General features: G+C 35.6%; 1 non-coding gene across 1 annotated transcript; it reads right to left on the bottom strand.

The window, feature by feature from the left end:
* Positions 1-16,441: 16,441 nt before the first annotated feature.
* Positions 16,442-16,514, bottom strand: Trnav-cac (transfer RNA valine (anticodon CAC)). The gene has a single exon. It is a non-coding gene; the product is annotated as a tRNA-Val (tRNA).
* Between the last annotated feature and the right edge of the window lie 4,244 nt (positions 16,515-20,758).

Raw genomic sequence — 20,758 nt, 5'->3', positions numbered from 1 at the left:
GTCTCAAGCAGCGGTTCACCAATATTTGAAGCTTCAGTATAATTTCCCCAGCTTCTGCGTCTTTTATTTGATCAGGCATTGCGGATGATAGGGGACTTACAAAGTATGAGTTTTATGCGCTATGAGAGATCTTGATTACTTATTTGCTTACCTAGTTCGAGGAGCTAACATATCAGTCACGTCAGTTTTTTCTTGTTAATTTTGTCTCAAAATATACAGCAAAAGCAGGATTATTTAAGTTTAAACTTTATAGAACATTGAAAAATGCATCAAATTTTCAGCAAAATTTCGAGCTTTTTACTCAGAATTTTTCATGTTTTTCGGGTTTGCACTTTTGTAGCGAAATTAATTCGAGTGTATGAAGTGCTGAAAACTTCTTTAACTTCACGAAAACGTGAATACGACGAAAATGAAATGTCGAAAAAACACCTTGATTTCGCTGAACGTGCATGGATGCCTACCCTGTTGACTTCTCTACACTTTCTACCTCCAAACTCGACACGCATGACTTTCCACTCAGGGTGAGAAGGTTTCGCGGAAATTGGCTCTAACTAGCTTTTAAATATGCCTTTAAATTAGAAATTTTCATTCGATGGGTATTTGTTGAAGAACTTGAGAACTTAAAATGATATTACAAACAGAAATAAGGCTAGAATGATTTTATTTATTACAATCTGATAGATAATTGCACGGCATTTATTTCTTGAATATGATATCCGGCCTAAGCCCGCCGCGGCTGCGAATTACAGGGTCCCTTCGATCAGTCCAATTTGTGACAACTTTTTCCAATAAATCTAAATGAGCCTACTCAGCAAAAATGTGACGCAAGCGGTGGCCATTTAGCTTCAATTCTCGCACGAGCTGTATTTTATAGGCGCCCAAGCCAAGATCCTTACATAAAATTCAAAGGTCAACAAGTTGAGAACGGCGACAAATTGACATTTCGGCGGCTTTTTCAACACTTTGCTCTATGAACTGATTTATTTTATGCTTTTTTTTTTCTAAGTAAATTTCCACAATTTGGAAGTGTTTTTATGGCATTAAACGATTCATGCTGACTTGCCAAACCTTACTGAACAGAAATGTCATAAATGTGTGCCAATTGGCGTTGAACGCCTATTTTTGGAGATTTTATCAAATTCACATTCCCACTGAATTACTGTTAGGCAAAATTATAATATTTAATGGGTTAGCCACATTCAAGTGGAGTATGCGTTTGTACGAGTATGCCATAGTATGAGCGTATCACTAAATATGTATGTGCGTTTGAGTCTAATTGCGTGTGCTTATCATTTCTCGTATTATTTATTATTTTCAGTATATAACTTACATACTTACATATTCACATACATAGGTTCATATGCGTTTGTTATTGCCTAGAAAACTTGGGTTTCTATGTGCGTGAATTGAGCTGTGTTTTTCGCCTGTGCGTACTGCGAATTACAGATGATGAATCGATGTCGAAGGCGGCAAGGAGTACATGGAACATACAACAATTTCATGGCAGTACAACATAATTAATTATTATGAGTCGTGACCTTTGATCTACTTACCTTTCCACTTTTCTTTGACGCACTCTAAGCAAATATTTGCATTGCTATTGGGACTTTTGCCTGGAGTATTTAGCCAACTGGGCTTGTAGTTAAACGTTAAATGGTTAGGTTGAGTAAATTAAAAACAAAAAAAAAACAGCAAAGAAAAAAAAACAATTTCGCGTGCAAGTACCAGTTTTGCGCTCAACAAAATTTGCCTTTAGGCAATAGAAAAATATTTTTTTTTCAATATCGGCTGGAGAAAAGACCTTCACTGTTAATTGGATTTGACAGTTTTGCGTTAATGAGAATCTGAGCAGAATAACTCTGGAAGGCGACGTGTTGTTATTTTATAGATGCAAGGCGCCTTTCTGCACACTTGTTTTTTTAATTTGATAATTAAAGTGATTAAATTTGATAGATGATTGCAAGAATGCGTAACACTATTCGACAAATTTTTCTGACAATTTCTGCTTGGCATGAATCGAATCGGATAAATCTTTATTATACGAGCTGAATTCGCAAAGCGCGTTGAGGAACTTGTTTTAGGTGCTGGCCTTATTATTGTGAAAATTATCATATTAAGATTATGAAATATCCATTGTGCCTCGCTCATGGATTTTGAGTATTTCTCTGAGCCCAACCTCCTTAAAAAAATTCACTCTCCAAGGGCGACAGTGTTCCCATCGTCACCAAGCCGTGTCAGTACCTGTTTCGCTCACCGGAGTAGCATTCAATTCATCCACACAACTAAAAGGCTGAGGTGTGAATTTTAGTCGCCTCTTACGACAGGCAATTATCATTGCGAGGAAATTCAAACCTGCTCAGGGAGTTTTAGGTGTCGCTTAGATAAAATGTTGATGGTTTTCAGTGCAGATATGCTTTTGTGTTGCAGAGTGTAATCGGACAAGTACAAGTTGCAGCGTCTTTTGATCTCAATTTACGCAGTTCATGTTTAAGAATAGGTGATGAAAAATTTGTGCTTAAATGGAAAATTCTTTAACATATCCTAGAGATTTTAACAAAAATTTACCGACACTGTTTTGGCTGGCTTAAAATTTTGTTCGAAAAAACAGATATGCATAAATATGCGCAAACTTTTTTCTTTTGTAATTTGATTCATTTCTTTATGGATTCTGTATCGAACAATAAAGTTACGACTAGAACGAAAGAAGATAGAATTTTGTTTTTTGATTTGACTATTTTTTTCTGCATTAAACAACAGTCTGAGCGTATTTTTTCTTTTTTTTTCTGTCTTTTAGAAAATCTTTTAGAAAATATTCCCTTTAACACTTTGAGAATTTTGCGATTTTTAGCTGAACTACTAATTTTCAGAAATTCATAATACCTTTTTACAGCAACGAGAACCTGTTTTTTTATTTTAATTAGGAACTCCAAAAAGGAGGTTTTAAAACGAAACAATTTCCAGACATTTTTTCGGCGAATTCTATTTTTGTCCAAAAAATTCTCTTTTAGTCTTTGAGTATTTTGCGATTTTTAGCTGTGATACACATTTTTAGAAATTCCTAATTCCTTTTCTGCGGCAGCTTTACAACTTCTTTATTTCGTTTAAAACTAAAAGGAAGAATTTTTAAACAAAAATTATTTGCAAAAATAATTTTAACAAAGTCTAATTTTTGAAAATATTCTCTTAGCTTTTTGAGATTTTTGCGACTTTCAGCTGCGATACTAATTTTCAGAAATTCATAATTCCTTTTTTACGGCAGCTAGAGACTTATTCTGAAGTGAAACTTCTTAGGCGTCGATGGACAAGCGGGAATGCAGAGTAAAATTTCAAGGCCATGCAACGTTTTGGGCATTTTCGTGCCGCGAGAGAGAAAAAAGATATAACGTAGAGGAAAAGGAGAGAGAGAGCTATACCTTATATAACTATATCTTAGATACACTTTGGGCTATTTCCTGAGTTTTTCCTCGTGGTTGCTAATTTCTAGTGAGAAATAACACTGCCTAGTTTTTGGCGCTTGTTTATTGGTGCAAATTTGTAGGAAATATATTTTTGCTGCCTACTTTTTAGCGTTATATTTTTTAGTGCCTACTGCTTGGGGCGTTTTTTGGTCCCAATTCTTTTGGCGGTTTTTTTGGTGCCTACTTTTTGGCGTTTATTTCCCTTTCCTGGCTAGTGCTTGTGCGTACTATAAAGTGCTATCCATTCTGGCGTCGGATTTATTGGTATTGCCTTCCGGTAACTTGTGCCGTTGCTGCGGTCCTGGAATCGTTGCGTTTGTGCGGGTGATAAACGCTTGGAGTAGTGCACGTTGTTGCGACGGTTTGTGTCTGTCGTTTACCTACACCGGTCGACCCTTCTCCGTTTTTTATAAATTTTGTCTATTTGTATTCTCTGCAAATAGTGATTTTATTTAGATATATATTCCTTCTCTCTCTCTCTCTCATTCTCTCTCGGGTCTCTCCCTCTTTCTTTGTCTGCCTTGAGAGTTTCACTTCCGCTATGTGTATTATGCTACTCGTACTTTTTTTATTGCAATTTGGAATTAAAAGAAGAAGTTTTTAAAACAACAATAAATTGAAATTTTTTTTTTTGCTTGAAATTTTTTTTTGGGCAAATTACAATTCCACATAATGGCTAATAATCATGTTTCTATCAAAAATATATTTATATATAATGGAAATATTATTACTAAAATTTGAAAAAAAAATGTATAAGAAATTAAGGCGGCACAATAAATCACGGAATTTTTAAATTTTTCCCATTATTTTCCCAAAGAAGGTATAAATCACGAAATTTTGAAAATTTTCGCACAATTTTTCAAAAACTTCTCTATAATTAAAGAAACAAAAACAATTCGTATCTCGGATTTTTTGATATACTGTCAGCTTCAAAACAAAGTGTACTCCACATATGGACGAGTTTTGACATTTATTTTTTTTTTACAACAAATGCTCGGAATATTTTATATGGAGGAAGACATCCAACACCGTCGACAGGAAAGATTGTCAAAAATCAACATAATTTTTGGGGCGTTTTGTTAAAAGAATTGAACGGTCTATGAAACTGCATACTCGAAATTTTTCCAGAAATTCTGATTAAAAAGTGTAAAATTGTGATGAAAATTCGAAGAGTTATTCTAAATTTTGTATAAAGTTGTAGTATAAACTATAGTTTCATAAAAAAAAAACAATTGAACTAAAAAATAAATAGTCAAAATTGATCAATATGTAGTGCCCACTTTCTTTTGACGCTGATTGATTTATATGTAGAACTCAAATCAAAAAATGTGTATGCAAATGTGTGAAAAAAAGAATTACAAATTAAATTGAAATGAATTATTTCTCTGCACAAGGATCTTATCATGACCTTTTTCCCAAAATATCCCTTCATGCATTGTCATTCCACCCTATGCATTGCAAGAGCGTATTAAGCTTGAGCGCCTAAATTCATGCAATTAACATTACACGCGAGCAATCTGAGCGTAATAATTCGTCCTTTTTTTATGATAATGCAGAAAGACATATTTGACCAAAAATGCTATTCGATTGTGTAGTAATTAAATAAAGGGTACAAAGCAAATAAAAGATATATTCGCAATATTTACTTGACAAAACGGCTATTAACCTTTTTGCTCTTAATTTCATTCCGAAAGTTTTGTTTTTACTTCTGCATTTGCAACAATTTTAACATCCAGTTTAATTTCCAACAAAAACAAAATCAAATGAAAACTTTTCATAAAAGATATTAAATCGACAATAGGAAACTCACATTTAATGAAATATAAACACAAGCGCATTCTGGGTAATGCAAAACTAATAATGGGATGGGGTCACTGTGCCTTTATTTATTTTGTACTTGAAATGACCGCAAAAAGTCACAAGAGAAATAACACTTTGTGCGAGGTGTAGTTGGAAGTGTGAGAGACTAAGTAAACCAAAATGTTTTTAAACTGTCCCTTTTTCTCGGAAGGACTTCGTATGACTGGCAGACGCGGCTGGTTTTACGAATGTGGCTGCTATCTTCTTGCACCTCAATCCAACGCAAGAACGGCAAATAAAAAGACATTTTGTCGAATATTTGTTGTAAAGGAAATATGATCGTTTTTGTTTTATTTCTAAAGACCGCCAAACTTTTGGAAATGATATTTCTAGGCTGAAAATTATAATCTTCTACATTTAAATAATATTTCAGGCATAAATTACAAAGTGCTTCATTTTTCTTCAGAAAAGCTCTCAAAGCCGCCGCAACTTCTCAAAAGATTTTTTGAAAATGAATACAAGTTTCTTATATTTTAGACCATTCGGCTATTCACTTTGAACACTGCAACGCTCTTCTAATGGCTTTTGGTGGTTAAATTTAATCTACGAAATATGCTAATGAACTGTAAAGAGGTACAAGCAAGTGGGATGATTTCTTTCGTCGGTCGACAAATTGTGGTAGGGATTTGACTAACCATTTCACCACTCATCACCATTTTTTAAATACATTTTTTAACGCATGAAAATACGAGTATATATAGTCTAAGCTAAATCATTTTTGAACACTTACTTCTCGGACACGATGCCTACATAAAGTGTTTTCTTAAAATAAATGTGCATAATATATTTAAACCATAATCACTAAGAGCTTTTACTAAAGTAGTCTCAAAGAGCGATGACAAAGCCATTAAATATCTGCACTAAAAAAACCTGCCCTAAGCCTAAGGCAAGCAAACCAAATGCTGTCATCAAAAAGCAGAGATTTTTCCCTTTGATTGTAGACGAATATCGAAAGAGTCGGGCATCCGATTTCTCACACTCTTCAAAAATCTGTTTTTACTGAAACATATTCAAAAGCGATTAGTGTGGGCAAACGAAAATTTGAATCGTGATTGAACCAAGGTTAGGTACATCGACGGCCGCTGTAGCCGAGTAGATTGGATATGTTGACAGACGAACCATCTTTTGCTGTTTGGAATTCCTGGAAGAAAGGCACAACATTTGTTCATCGGGCTATTAAACATCTGTTCAAGGACCATGCCATTCTGTTTTGGAAAATGATTTGGTACTTTGACTGTTTTCAAACTCAACGCAAAGTAATTGATCGAATAAATTTACCGCAATGAGTTGAATTATTCCAGAAGACAATGATACAAAACACTGGAGTGGACTTTGCTTACCTTGGAAAGCAGAAATTGGCATGCAACAGCTTGATTGAAAAAGTTGAATGAAAACTAAAATTCAGGGGGAAAATATCATAATAACAAACCAACTTGCCACGACGTTAAAAACAATTTGCAGGGATCTTTCTCCGGAGTAAGCTAAACAACTAAGCGAAAGTTGTTCAAGCCGTTGTCAGGCTATTATGGACACCGAAGGGGGGCGCACGTCATACCGTTTTAACTATAGCTTGGCCTAGGTATTGAAATATATAACTGAAAACAAAAGATACAACTTTTACAAACATTTTGTTTAAAATTATATAGGCAAAAGTGTTTCGAGAATCTCACTGTGTGTTTTTCCTAAAGAAATAATGCATTTCGTTTTTTTAGGCATAGATAAAAGCGCTTGCCTTATGCAGGTGATGGGAGGACGTTTATATTAGCCAAATGACAATGAAGAAAGTAGTTCCATCGTCCCTTTTAAGTAGCCATATGGCAACTAGGCAGATTATGACATTTTGTGCTCCCATTCGCGCATTCCAGAAAACGTTTTTATTTCCCATTTCATGTCAAATGTGAACAAAGTATTGAATATTAAATACCAAAATATTCATATATGAAATACAATATTTTGAAAATTTAAACAGAAATCCGAAAATATAATTTCTACTCCTTTTTCAAGAGTATTATATATTCAGAAAGCGTAAAATGTATATCAGAAGAGCGAATTCTACTTCTGCAACTGTAAAATGTACTTTAGAATAAATTGTCAGTTGTACATAAGGAACCGTAAAATGGATTTTAGAATAGTCAATTGTTTTTCAGAAACCGTAAAATTTATTTCGGAATAATCTATTGCACCTCAGAAAGAGTAAAATGTATTTCAGAATAGTCAATTGTATTTAAGAAAACGTAAAATATTTTTCCAGAATAGTCAATTGTACTTCAGAAAGCGTAAAATGTATTACAGAGTAGATAATTATTCTTCAGAAAGCGTCAAGTGGATTTCATAAAAGTCAATTGTTTTTCAGAAACCGTAAAATGTATTTCAGAATAGTCTATTTTACTTCAGAAAGGGTAAAATGTATTTCAGAATAGTCAAATGTTTTTCAAAAAGAGTAAAATATATTTCAGAATAGTCAATTGTATTTAAGAAAACGTAAAATGTTTTTCCAGAATAGTCAATTGTACTTCAGAAAGCATAAAATGTATTTCAGAGTACTCAATGGTACTTTAGAAAACCCGAAATGTACTTCAGAAAATGAGAATCTATACACATTGTAATTATTTAGATAGTACATATTTTCAAAAAAAAAAATAATCGGTTCGCGAAGCTCCTAGACCAATTCGTCCAGTTTACTTGTGGTTTACACGCTGGCGGCATTTACGGTCTTTTTGGACGCCTTACGGTCGAAATGAAACTGCAGCTACGTTTTTGGTGAATGGCGGTTTCTCTCGAGCCAGGCTGACTGAATTGTTGTTTCCAAAAATTAATCAGCTTAATGTCGGCTACATTTGGCTCCAAAACACGATGCAACTGGCCACACAGCGCGCTTAACAGCCGATTTATTGCAATATTTAAGCCACCATTGACGCCATACGGCCAGATTTATAGGGAAAAATAGTCAAAAATTTTACGGATCAAATGAACCACGTCAGTTTTAGCTGCGATGGACTTATAATGAAAAATATATAAAAATAAAAATAAATACCAGGTTATAATAAAGAATGCGTTCCACCAATATTTCTGCTTTGTATTATCATTTTAAGTTCTCAAGCTCTTACAAAAACACCCGACACAACATATCCAAGGCGAATATTCAGCCCTCATAGCCCTGAGCCGTAGAGTAGCTACTTTGGCCATATGCAATGAGGCAGTTAACAAACTCATCAGGAGCCGGAAAAAAAACTTATAAAACAGACTCGAAGTGTGGTGGGGTGGGTATAAACGATTCCACCACAAGGTTGAGCGTAAGGAAGACGTCGCCTACAGCTATGACATACATCAAAATTGCTCCAGAAACAAGATTCTACGAATTTCACAATTACACGAACTTTGACACATTAAAAGTAAATTAAAACACTATTTGTTTTTGGTTGTTTTTGTTTTTCTTTGGTGTACACTGTTGACTTTTGACAAAAGAAGTTATTTCGCTTTAAGAGGTGTTGGTTAAGATCAATAAATTGCAATTGATGATACCGAAATTTAGTAGTATTTTATTGAGCTTTTATTGGGATAGTTGCTCAAGCTACAGCCCTAAATGATTAATTGAATTAGTTTTTCGAGACAAGCAAGCAGTTCAGTGCCTGAATGGCAAAAAGTGCTAAGTCAACTTAAGTTGCTTCACCTTCCTACGTAGGCGTGGAATTCCAATCATGTAACGAAAATAGTCGAACATCTTCACTTCTTTCCGCTATCGCTAAGCATATTTGCCTCCATATTTGAACAAATACAATAAAATAATACTTACTGAGTTCATTGAAGTTCATATAAGTGCATGCACATTTACATATACATTATACATATCTACATATGGCCATCTACATGGACAAGTTCACGTCTCATTCTTTATGCCAATGCAAAAGGTCCGTCACCGGTCAAGTGCGCGTAGGATTGACAATTTTATTGTGGAACCAGTTATAAAGGAACCAGAAAGTTGTTGAAAGTTCATAAGTTCAATTTCTTCACCCACATGCGTGTGTGTGTGTGTGCTACTGCTACGCCCAGTGGCAGCCCAGTCTAAAAGTAATTTCACATTCGTGCAATTTATTGTTTGGAAACAATTGATAACAAATGCTCTTGAACGTTTTCAGCTTCAACGATTCGTAACAAAAGTTTATCAAAAAATAAAAATAAAATTAATTTGATGAATTAAGAATGAAAATAAAACGGCTGGATTTAGCTTTACCAAAAAATTAAAATAATAATAGGACTATGAATAAGTTCGTGCGGTTTTTTCGAAATTTGAAACTTTATTGACGTAAAATGGTTACAAATTTAATATTCAAAATATTGTCCATCGCTTACTACTACTTTTTCCCATCTTTCTGGCAATTCACGGATTCCCTTTGTGAAAAATTCGGTCGGTTTTGCCGCAATCCACGAATCGATCCATTTTTTGACTTCATCGTAATTACGGAAGTGCTGGTCAGCCAGGCCATGTTGCATCGATCGGAAGAGATAGTAATCGGATGGCGCAAGGTCTGGACTATACGGCGGGTGGGGTAGGACATCCCATTTGAGCGTTTCTAAGTATGTTTTGACCACTTGTGCAACATGTGGCCGAGCATTGTCATGTTGCAAAATAACTTTGTCGTGTCTATCGGCGTATTGCGGCCGTTTTTCTCGCAGTGCTCGGCTCAAACGCATCAATTGTCGTCGGTAGACATCCCCCGTAATCGTTTCATTCGGTTTCAGTAGCTCATAATACACAACACCCAGCTGGTCCCACCAGATACACAGCATAACCTTCAGGCCATGAATATTCTGCGCCGACGTCGATGTTGAAGCATGGCCAGGGTATCCATACGTTGCCCGACGTTTTGGATTGTCGTAATGGACCCACTTTTCATCGCCAGTCACAATTCGATGCAAAAAACCCTTTCTTTTGTGCCGTTGAAGCAGTTGTTCGCATGCCATAAAACGGCGTTCAACGTCTCTTGGCTTCAATTCATACGGCACCCAATGGCCTACCTTTCGGATCATTCCCATGGCTTTTAAACGTTTGGAAATGGTTGATTGATCAACTCCCAAAGTTTTTGCAACCTCTTCTTGCGTTTGAGCCGGATCTTGATCGAGCAATTCCTCCAATTCGGTATCCATGAACTTTGGCGGCGCACCCTCGCGTTCTTCGTCTTCCAAGCCAAAATCACCACTTTTAAAGCGTGCAAACCACTTCTGGCACGTTCGCTCAGATAGAGCATGCTCACCATAAACTTCCACCAAGATACGATGACTTTCGGCTGCTTTTTTCTTCATATTAAAATAATGAAGAAGAATTCCCCGCAAAAACACATTATTTGGCACGAAATTCGACATTTTCAAGTGTGGTAAAAATATTGTTGTTTACGCTTCAAATAAAAAACTTATACTGACGTTTGTGCCTTACGACAGTAGCTCTCCAATGAATGTTTGGAAATGTGGATCGATGGAATAATAATCAAGTTACGCCATCTGTTGTAAAACCGCACGAACTTATTCATAGTCCTATTAATATAGCAACCCACACGGCAATAAATCAATCAGCTCATTTGAAAGCTTAATCATTCGGAATGTCCTGCACTCGTCAGCCACTCGCTGTGCTTAATGGTGGCATTACCCTGTCACACAACTCAATAACAGCCTTTGGGGTGCTTGACACTGGTAAGCTGCCATTATTTTTCATTCAATCCTTGCTTTTGTTTTTTGAATTGTAATTGAAATGCCTAACTATGTTTTTTCAATTCACTGCTGCGCTCTAATCCTGTGCTAACCAACTCTTGCGCCTTAATTTATGCTTTTAGTATTCGTTGAATTTGCTATTTAGAATAGTTTCAATGAACCCATTCAGCGCTGGTAGTTGGTTTTTCATTGTCTAGACCAACACATTTCGAAAGATTATGCGCTCAAGGATTGACGTAGGTTATCGTTTCTTTGGTTTATGACGGTTTTAAAATTGTACTAAAAAATTGGTTGCCTAAAAAACATGATGAGACAAAACTATGTACGAAAATTAAACATTTCGTTGTTACATGATTTAACTTAGTGGCTGAAAAAGTGTTCATGTTTAATCCTCATATTTTCATTAATTTTCTCTCTACTTCTGCTAAATCGCGCCATGATAGGCATTTCATTTATTTCCATTTTTTCATTAGGCTGTGAAAACGAAAAGATTAACAATCCTTTTATACAAAAGCTGCACAAGTAAGTATATTAAAGTGGATGGCATAATGATAAGATCGCCAAGCATTGACAAGTTTCAACAAATTTTCATTAAATTTTAATTTTTTTTTTCACATATCGAAAAGGATATCTGAGAGCAGAGTTGACGATGAGTTTCGATACTTTTTATGGCAATTTGTATTAGGTGGGGGAGCCTCACGTTGGTTGGTTGGTTAGAGTGGTGATTCATCCAGAATCCAACTAGCGCTTCCGCACCATTTTGTTGCCACATCCTCGTTACCAAGCCTCATGTCGAAGCCTCAAAATCGGTCATTTTTTTAAACATATTTTTCAAGGTGATAAAATAATTATATTATTTTGAAGCCTTAACTCCATTTTATTTAACCTTACGAGAGTACAAAAAAAATTTTTTTAATTTTTGTTCCAAATGGCGGCTCAGGATCATTCCTTGTCGGCTGCCTATGGCGCGAGGTCCCAAACTGCTCAATTTATTCCTCTTAATCTATCGATCTGAAACAAAAAAATGAGATTGTTTTTTTTATAACATATTAACGGAAAAGATGAACCTATAAAATAAAAAAATAAGTATAAAATTTATTATAAAATAAGCCTTTGAAAAATGTCAGAATTTAGGGCTATTTTATTGACATTTTTAACCCCCAAAAAGTAATTTATCAACGCGAAATATCTGAAATTTTAGGTTTATCCTTCTGGTAGTAATGTACAGAAAGGCCTCACCAAACTTCAAACAAATCGGTCTATAACTTTCTGAGTTACGATACGAGCAGTTTTTAAAAAGTCGTTTCGAGATAATTGAGTTTAAAGTTTGAGATACAGAAGCGCGCGGACCGCTCTCTACCTAGTTAGTGGGCTGTAGAGGCTATAATATTGAGAATTTCGGCATTTCACAGTATATTCTTAAGATGCTATATTTTCAGATTATCGAAAAAACAAAAAATCAATTTTTTGAGGCTTCTACATGAGGCCCTTAAGTTCGTCGAAATTTCCACAGCAAAACTGTAGATTTTTTGACTCATTTTATTCCCAAGAGCCAGGTCTTCATGTAGATCTGCATCTTTAAAAAACTCCATAGAAAGTAAAGTAGTATGGGATTGTCAGATCAGACCATCTCGCTGGATAACGACAGTCTAATTAAGAAATGATATGGCTTTGAAAAGTGTGTCTCAAAAAATTCTCTATTGTGAAAGGCAATGCAGTCTGTCAAATAAAAAAATGCGGCGGTTATGACTGGCTTGACAGGATAACTTTGGACATCCCAGGTTGTTAGAGAGTTTTTTGTTAAAAAGGAGAGTTGTTGTTTGAGGGCGGCTGTCCTCTATGTGCACAGTGTGTCCTAACCATCGAAGCCTTTTGGATTTCTTCTTCTTCTTCTTAATTGGCGCTATAACCGCTTACGCGATTTTGGCCGAGTTTAACAAAGCGCGCCAGTGGTTTCTTTCTCCTGCTAACCGGCGTCAATTGGGCACACCAAGTGAAGCCAAGTCCTTCTCCACCTGATCTTTCCAACACAGAGGAGGCCTTCCTCTTCCTCTGCTACCACCAGCTGGTACCGCATCGAATACTTTCAAAGCCGGAGCGTTTGTGTCCATTCGGACGCCATGACCCAGCCAACGTAGCCGCTGGATCTTTATTCGCTGCGCTATGTCTATGTCGTCGTAAAGCTCATACAGCTCATCGTTCCATCGTCTGCGATATTCGCCGTTGCCAACGTGCAATGGTCCAAAAATCTTACGCAGAATCTTTCTCTCGAACACTCCAAGCGTCGCTTCATCGGATGTTGCCTTTGGGATTTAATGTGTGTTTAACGGCATCTTCTCCCCGGCATAAGTTGAGCAACTCATCGTTGTAGGGTAATCGGTACATTCCATCGTTACAGCGTATGAGGCAAAGTACCATTCGAAGCACTAATCGCTCGAACACTCTTAAGCTGCTTTTCGTCTTTGCCTGTCATTGTCCACTGCGCTGTTATAATTTTTTATTAACACTCCCAAATATTTGAAGTGTTGAACTCCCTCAAAAGTCAATGTCCCAATTTCGAATGCTTTCAGGATCTCGTCTCTCTTCGCTACGCAAGACCTACAGATAATTAGTATAGCCTTCATTTATTCGAAGGCTTACTGCTTTTGCATGACTTTCAATGTTGTGAATGGTTTCGTTCCTTGCCACTATTGCGATATCGTCCGCATACGCGATTGTTATTCCTGAGCGCCTAAGAAGGACTTCATTTCTTATCGCATAGTGAATAAAAAGATAAAAACAGTTAGCCTACTCGCCAATTACTTTTCCAGTAGTGTTAGTCAGATTTGCCATTAGCAACTGAATAAGTTTTCCGCTCCAGAAGGTAAAATAGCCGTCGGTGAATAACTCGCTACCTTCGCTAAGATGTGTAGCAAGTGTTTGTACGACAGTTTCTAAATGTTTATATGGCCTATCAACGAGAGCAAATATATCCTTGGTATATAAAGAAAAGGCAGGATTAAAACATCAGGCGACGCAAAAACAAAATGTTTAACCCTATTGGATTTGGTTCACATTTTACATATTATTTCAAGCTCGTTGTTTCTGAAAATGGAATCATTTGCTCGTCGATGCTCAACACAACGTGTAGTACTGAACGAACTCTCTAGAGCTTGCCTATTTTTCCTCTTCAGTAACAGACATATTTTCAACAAAATGCGCGTTATTTTTCAAATTGAAAATTCTGTCCCTGGGAATGTTTGTGAAACTGAGACTTTTATTTGAGGTCGCTTATGTATTAGATACGTATTTTTGGAAGTTTCATTTATCCTGCGCCAATATGAACGCCTACAAGTTGTTTGTACTCCGAAAGAGTTGAGTTAAAACTGTCATTGTTTTGAAGACCACACATATTGCTCTTTTCTGAAACTAAGCCTCAGAAGCTATCGTCAAAGTATTCACAAAAATAATTAAACGGCGTATATTCTCAACATCACATTCAGATTCGTCAGTACACTGGGATTTTGAAAATCTTTTTGAAAGCCCTTTTTGACTTGTGTTAGTGGCAGAACTTCGGGTATGTGAGATTCTCTTTCGTCTATAAAATTTGTCGCGATTTCTTCTTCAAAATCTTTACCATTCCACTCTTCCCTATCGTATTCATTATCGGACATATTTTCGATGTCGCTTTCTAAAAGCATGGAAAAAAAGCTGCTGTTCCGAAAATTTACCTACCACTTTCACTAATATATTACAAATGTTCAGGGGGCTGGTAAAGCGAAAAAATGCCGAAAATAAGGGTGAGAACCGAGGAGGTTATAATGTTAAGTCTTCAATTACGGTGATACTTTTGTGTGAAAGCGACGTCAGTACAGAAGGCTTCAAGTCCCCATACTAATATAATTATTTTGCTTGGAATGGAATGTTGTATACTGGACTTTTAATTCAATTGAAGTGCATTTCAATAATGGGTGTAGACATAAAAAGAGGAGTGGAGCCAAGGATCACATCTTAGCCACGTGAAATGTATAAATGTTGCGTAGATTGAAATGGGTCCGTTGGTTTGTAGTTTTCATTTTTTGCTTTCGCAAAATTTCACAAAAAATTTGTTTTGAGTTTTGCTCTCAGCTACTCGCAGTAACGAGACGTAGCTTGGAGCAGAGTAAAAGAGTTGATCTCGTGTTTTGCGCTAACTGCTCTACTACTCATTTGTTCAAGTTAAGAGCAGGGGCGTGAGCAGAGCTATGTTTTCGTTGATGTTGCTGCTATGGAGTAGTTAATGCAAGCACGTAACTACTTCGGGTATACACTGAAATATTGACTTGAGTAATGTTGATATTTTAATAACAAAAATTTATAATTAATTTCGAGCTGCGTTTGCTTTTTTAAGGATTTTTTTCAATATATTTTTCGCATTTCGTGGCCATTAGTTTGCACATAATCTTCCGTCACTTCATTTAATTCCAAAACACAAAAGCGAAACAAATCGCTGCAGTGCAGTTGTAAAATCGAGAAGTACCTTTTGCCTGCCTTTACTACCTAGAAATGCCGCACTTTTGTGGCAGTTGCTGAACTTGTTTTATCTCTTGTTGATTGACTCCTACTTTTCGTGCTTTTATTTTATTATTATTTTGGCTTTTTTGGTGTTTGCTTTTCTCTTAATATTGCTTACATGTTTTGTTTTGCTTTCATCGGTGCGGCGGGAGACGAAGTTGTGTAGGATGTGCGGTGTGGGGGCATGTAATTGAATGGCTCCGCTTCACTTCGTCGTACCAGAGTGCCCAGCATTCGAGTAAAGCAAAAAGTCGAAATAAAGTGAGTTGAGGAGAAACAAAAATTGAATTGCAAACAAAACAATGGAAATTAATGGCGTGTAAACGGAAAGTTGCGCTCTTGTTTGGATTTTCTGCTACGACGTGCATTTCTGTTTTCGATTTTTTTTTATATATTTTTTTTTGTTGTTGTTGCTTTTTCAGATATTACCAATATTAATTTCGCTGCTTTCGTCAATGGAATTACGATTTGGCGTTTTCGTTTTTCGTTTTTCTTTTTTCGTTTATTGTGAAATTCCTAATATTCAAAGTGATTGTTTAATTAAACGTATTGTATGATGATTTTTACTTACAATAAATAACTTTGTTTGCCCAAAACGTTTTTCGCCAGAATTCATTTGCGCATTTTTTAAAAAGGTAAATATTTATTTAACAAAAATAAATATATTAAAATTTTTCGTTTTTTGAATATTTCTGCATTTAAAAAAAAAATTTATCATCGCGTCTTAAAGCATAATCAGTATGACGACATGCAGGTACTAGCGAGCAATTTTCATCAATTTGCACGTGACGTTAAGCTAAGTCTGCGTAAATATAGAAAAATCTGTATAAAAAAACTTTTTTCTTAAAAAAAAACTGCGTATTCGCCGAAAAAAACCGCTTTTCATTTGTTTCCGCCCAGGTTCGAACTGAGGACCTTGTGCGTGTGAAGCACACGTGATAACCACTACACTACGGAAACGCTTATCAACTATTTGCCAAAGTGCACTGTTGGACTGAGTCAATAAACGCGCCATACAGGCAAACATATCAGTTTTACTATTTTTGTCAATCTCTCTTTTCTATCTTTTCTCTTTCCACTATTCTGCCTCTAATAGCGCCATGCCGTGCGTATACTCTTTAAACCGGCCTTCATCTCACTGTTGCCCACTAAAGCTCCACCAAGCGAGCTGAGTAGTGAATAAGCACTAATATTATCATTATTATTCATAATCATTCACTGCAGATGTGCTTAGAAAACTACTCGCACTTTTAGGCACTGCGACTGTAAATGGGTTAACTGACAATAAATCTTTGTTTGATAAGAAAAGCAGGCATTGTTTGTGCAAAAAAAATTTTTTACCGATCTACTTTTTATATTTTAAGTGCTTTATAAAATGAAAAAAAGATTTTGTTCAACTATGACAAATCAAAAGCAGAAAACCGTGAAAGCAAAAGCTAAGCAATGATTATTTTCCGACAAGCAGCCGCGTTATCAAATCATTGGCATAACAAATGCACCACTTTTTCCTTTTTTTTTGGAGAGAATGCAAAACACCGTTTGAGAGAAAACTTATGAGAAGTTAACGGAATTTTTTAGCAACTTGAAACTTGCGCTTTTTACTGAAATTTCAAAAGCTATAAAACAGCGTACCAAAAATTTGTCTGGAACTTCTAATTAAAATGCGTGGAATTGTGACGGAAAGTTTGTGGAATTTTTCTTTTCTTTTTGCATAAAGTTTGAGATTTGGATTTATAAAGTTTTTGTTAGACATTGAGTTGTACTTTTGAACAAAAAAAAAACTAATAATTAAAATAATAAAATAAAAAATAAATTAAATTAAAAAAATAAAAATAATAATAATAATAATGAAATTAAAATAATAAAATAAAAAAAAAAATTATAAATAATAATAATTAAAAAAAGCTGACCTTCAGCTGAGATAATATGTACCTTCTCTTTTGTTTGTTAGTTCGATTTTTTTTTTGTATTACAGTATCTACTCATTTGCATTGATTTTTTTCATTGAGGATCATTAATAGGCAATCGTTTCGCTTGTGTTTGCCATTTTTTTCGGACATATATATATATATTGATTTTAAATTATCGCAGAAATTGTTAAATTATTCATTGGCGATTGCGAAATTATACAAAGTCTTCTATGCGCTGCAGTGATATTGAATGGCCGAGTGATTACTTTCTCGTCGGTCAATACATCTCAAATATGCACCTTAGTTGCTTCCATGTACTCTTTCACTACACTCTCTTATATACAACCTGATTTTTGATGTATATGACCTGATGCCAAATGTATTTGCGAACTTCCATAAAAATTTAATCACTTAAATGCAATTCGATGGACAGCACTCAACTTCAATAAAATCCCTTAATCCACATATTCGCATATATGTATTACGCACACTTACGTTTGTCTTTTCTTTATTCATGAACTAAATGCGTTCTGTTTACCCCATCGAAAAGCTAAATAATTTTCCATTAAACGCCATTCATTTATTTAATCATACAATTTAGCAAAGTATTTAATTTCTGCGAAATTTAGCCGTATTGCTTTCCCAACTTTTTCTCTTAGCTTTGCATTATCGCACAGAGTTTTCTGAGTTGTCGCAAATCACTTCCCTAAATTGGATTAATTTGCCACGGCAACAACTAAGTGCCGCCTTAATTGGCTTAACCTGCCACCCGTCTTGACTGGCACTGTTTCGCTGTTCAAATTCTCATTAGGTGAATTCCACGATGTTGGAATATTCGAAGTCTAAATTCTTATGGCTGAAAATACTTTGAAGTGATTCCTATATAACATTTACATTCCAGTCCTGAGTATATTTTTATTTTTCTAATACTCAAAATATAGCATTCGAATAATAAATTCTAGAATAGTAAAGAAATAAATAAATGTCTCTATATTTCCTTACTATGAGGAGTAAATGCTTACATTGGCGGCTTTTGCGTCTTCGGACCTACCCAACTGAAATTTTCCCATAAATATTTTTATAGAATACTAGCTTTACCCGGCGCGCACTTTAAAGAAAAATCAATAAACAAATATTCAGTTTATTCTAAACCATTTTATTGATTTTGTTTATTTCGAAAACATTGCGACATTACAAAGTTTAGTTTCAATTCGATTTTCATTGAAGTGCTGTGGGATACACAATATTTCTTGTTTCTCCATCTGGTGCCTAGACGGTCCCACACGTGAGCAAGCCCCATAGAGCTGTCCATGTGAGAAGCATGGATTCTCCAAATTTAATCCATACACTTGTAACGATGGTCCTTGTGCTTTGTTAATAGTCATTGCGAAAGTAAATCGCACCGGGAACTGGAAACGTTTGAATGACATATCTGTAGGGATCATTGGGATACGTGACAACAGTACGGCTTCACCTTTGAATTTTCCAGTCAAAATTGTTGCCTCGATAAAATTGTTCATCATTTTCTTGACTGAGAGTCTGGTTCCGTTGCAAAGTCGTGGTGGATTTATGTTTCGAAGAAGAATGGTGGGTATGGCAATTTTCAATGTAAGAACGTGCGGCGGCATGCCTGACAAATCAAGCGAATTCAAGAATTCAGTTGGATAGTTGACCACCTCGTCTTTATTCACGATGTTCTCAGTATCGATGGACTTATATATTGTCGTTTCACTGGGTATTCCATGCTGAATAGTGAAATTGATGGTATTGACATCGATGTTGTTGGCTGATAATATAGCACGCATATGAACATGTCATATGCGTATCCTCTGTGTAAAAATACATGGTCATACTGATTTTCATGACAATCGGTTGAACGGGCAGAAGTTGCTACTCTGCAGCGGCACCTGGTGGTGAGTGGCATCAATGACCATATTCTATAAACCTTTTCCGTGGAAAAATACATGTATATACCAATTTTTATAATAATCGGTCCAGTAGTTTTTGAGTTCATCGATGACATACAGACAAACATTCATTTTTATATATAAGAAGATTTTAGTCCTCAAAAATCCACTTTTGAATGACTTTGTGGGCTTTTGTTAAGAAACGGGTTATATATATATATATATGGGCTATTACTTTATTCAACAGAAATGAAATGGACTAATGACGTAGTTTTAAAATTACATAGCCGTTTTTTTTAATAAAAAAATTTAAACTTGTTTTGTTTTTTAATTCAACAAACTGTAAACATAAATATTTGAATGTGCTGCTCTAACACATGAGCTGAAAAGTCCCGGGCCTAACAAAGACTTTAGCTTGGCTCATCAACGTTATTCCCATCAAGAAGAACGCAATCATTCCAGCGCCACTCTAATGTCAATACCCCGTTTGTAGAGCGATTTATCTTTTGCCTCAAAGTTACTCAGTGTCAGTGATAACCTCTTCATTCGAGCGATATTTCTACCGGCGAGTATATTTTTAAGAGCAAACTCGGCACCCTCGCTGAACAGAGCTTTTTTATAGTCAAATGCTCAAGCAATATAAAGCCATGGTATCTTTACAATGTCAGCTAACTCACGCAACTTCACTTTTCGATTATTCAAAGCGATTTTGTGGATTTTTTTAATATATTTCTTTTATTGTATTACTGCCTCATTTGGACGTTTCAAGTCAGCAAACCATTGTTTTTTTTCCTGTGGTTTCTGTTGGAGAAATTAACAAAAGTAGCATCACTCCTAGTACAATAACTCACGAACTAATGAAAGAATATCATGAAATTTTAACAGCTATCTTTTTAAGGTTAGTACTAACTGAAAAAGAGGTGAACGCAATAAAAGTTGTGCCATCTATGTGTTAGTCCCGGGACTTTTCAGCCCATGTGTTACATAAAATATTTATAAACAATCTTATCACATTCACTCATATAAAACACATTTGTTGAGAAGACCGCTAAGGGTATCTGGACAATTAACAGCCTTTTAAATATGAAAGAAACGAAAACTATTCTTTGAGTGTTGCTGCAGGTATGCGCAAGCTTTTCTTTTGTGGGTGAGGTAGAGTTCAAAACACCTTCGCACTTAAAGCGACCGTCGTCACCTGCGTCGAATGGTGTAGCCACCACTAAAACGATCCCTCCTCTTCTTCTGGAAAGACCCCCTTCCCAAAACTACTTTGCATTACTTCTGGAAGTCCCAAAACGTGTCCATTAAATGGACCAATACTATTCCACACGTCTGGGTCCACCCTATTTGTAGCCAGCTTCTTGCTATAGGCTCGTTTTCTAATTTC

This window comes from Anastrepha ludens, chromosome 3, assembly GCF_028408465.1.
Source record: "Anastrepha ludens isolate Willacy chromosome 3, idAnaLude1.1, whole genome shotgun sequence".
Classification (NCBI taxonomy): Eukaryota; Metazoa; Arthropoda; class Insecta; order Diptera; family Tephritidae; genus Anastrepha; species Anastrepha ludens.
The sequence above is the reverse complement of the archived record's forward strand: the minus strand, read 5'-3'. Positions and strand labels throughout refer to the sequence as shown.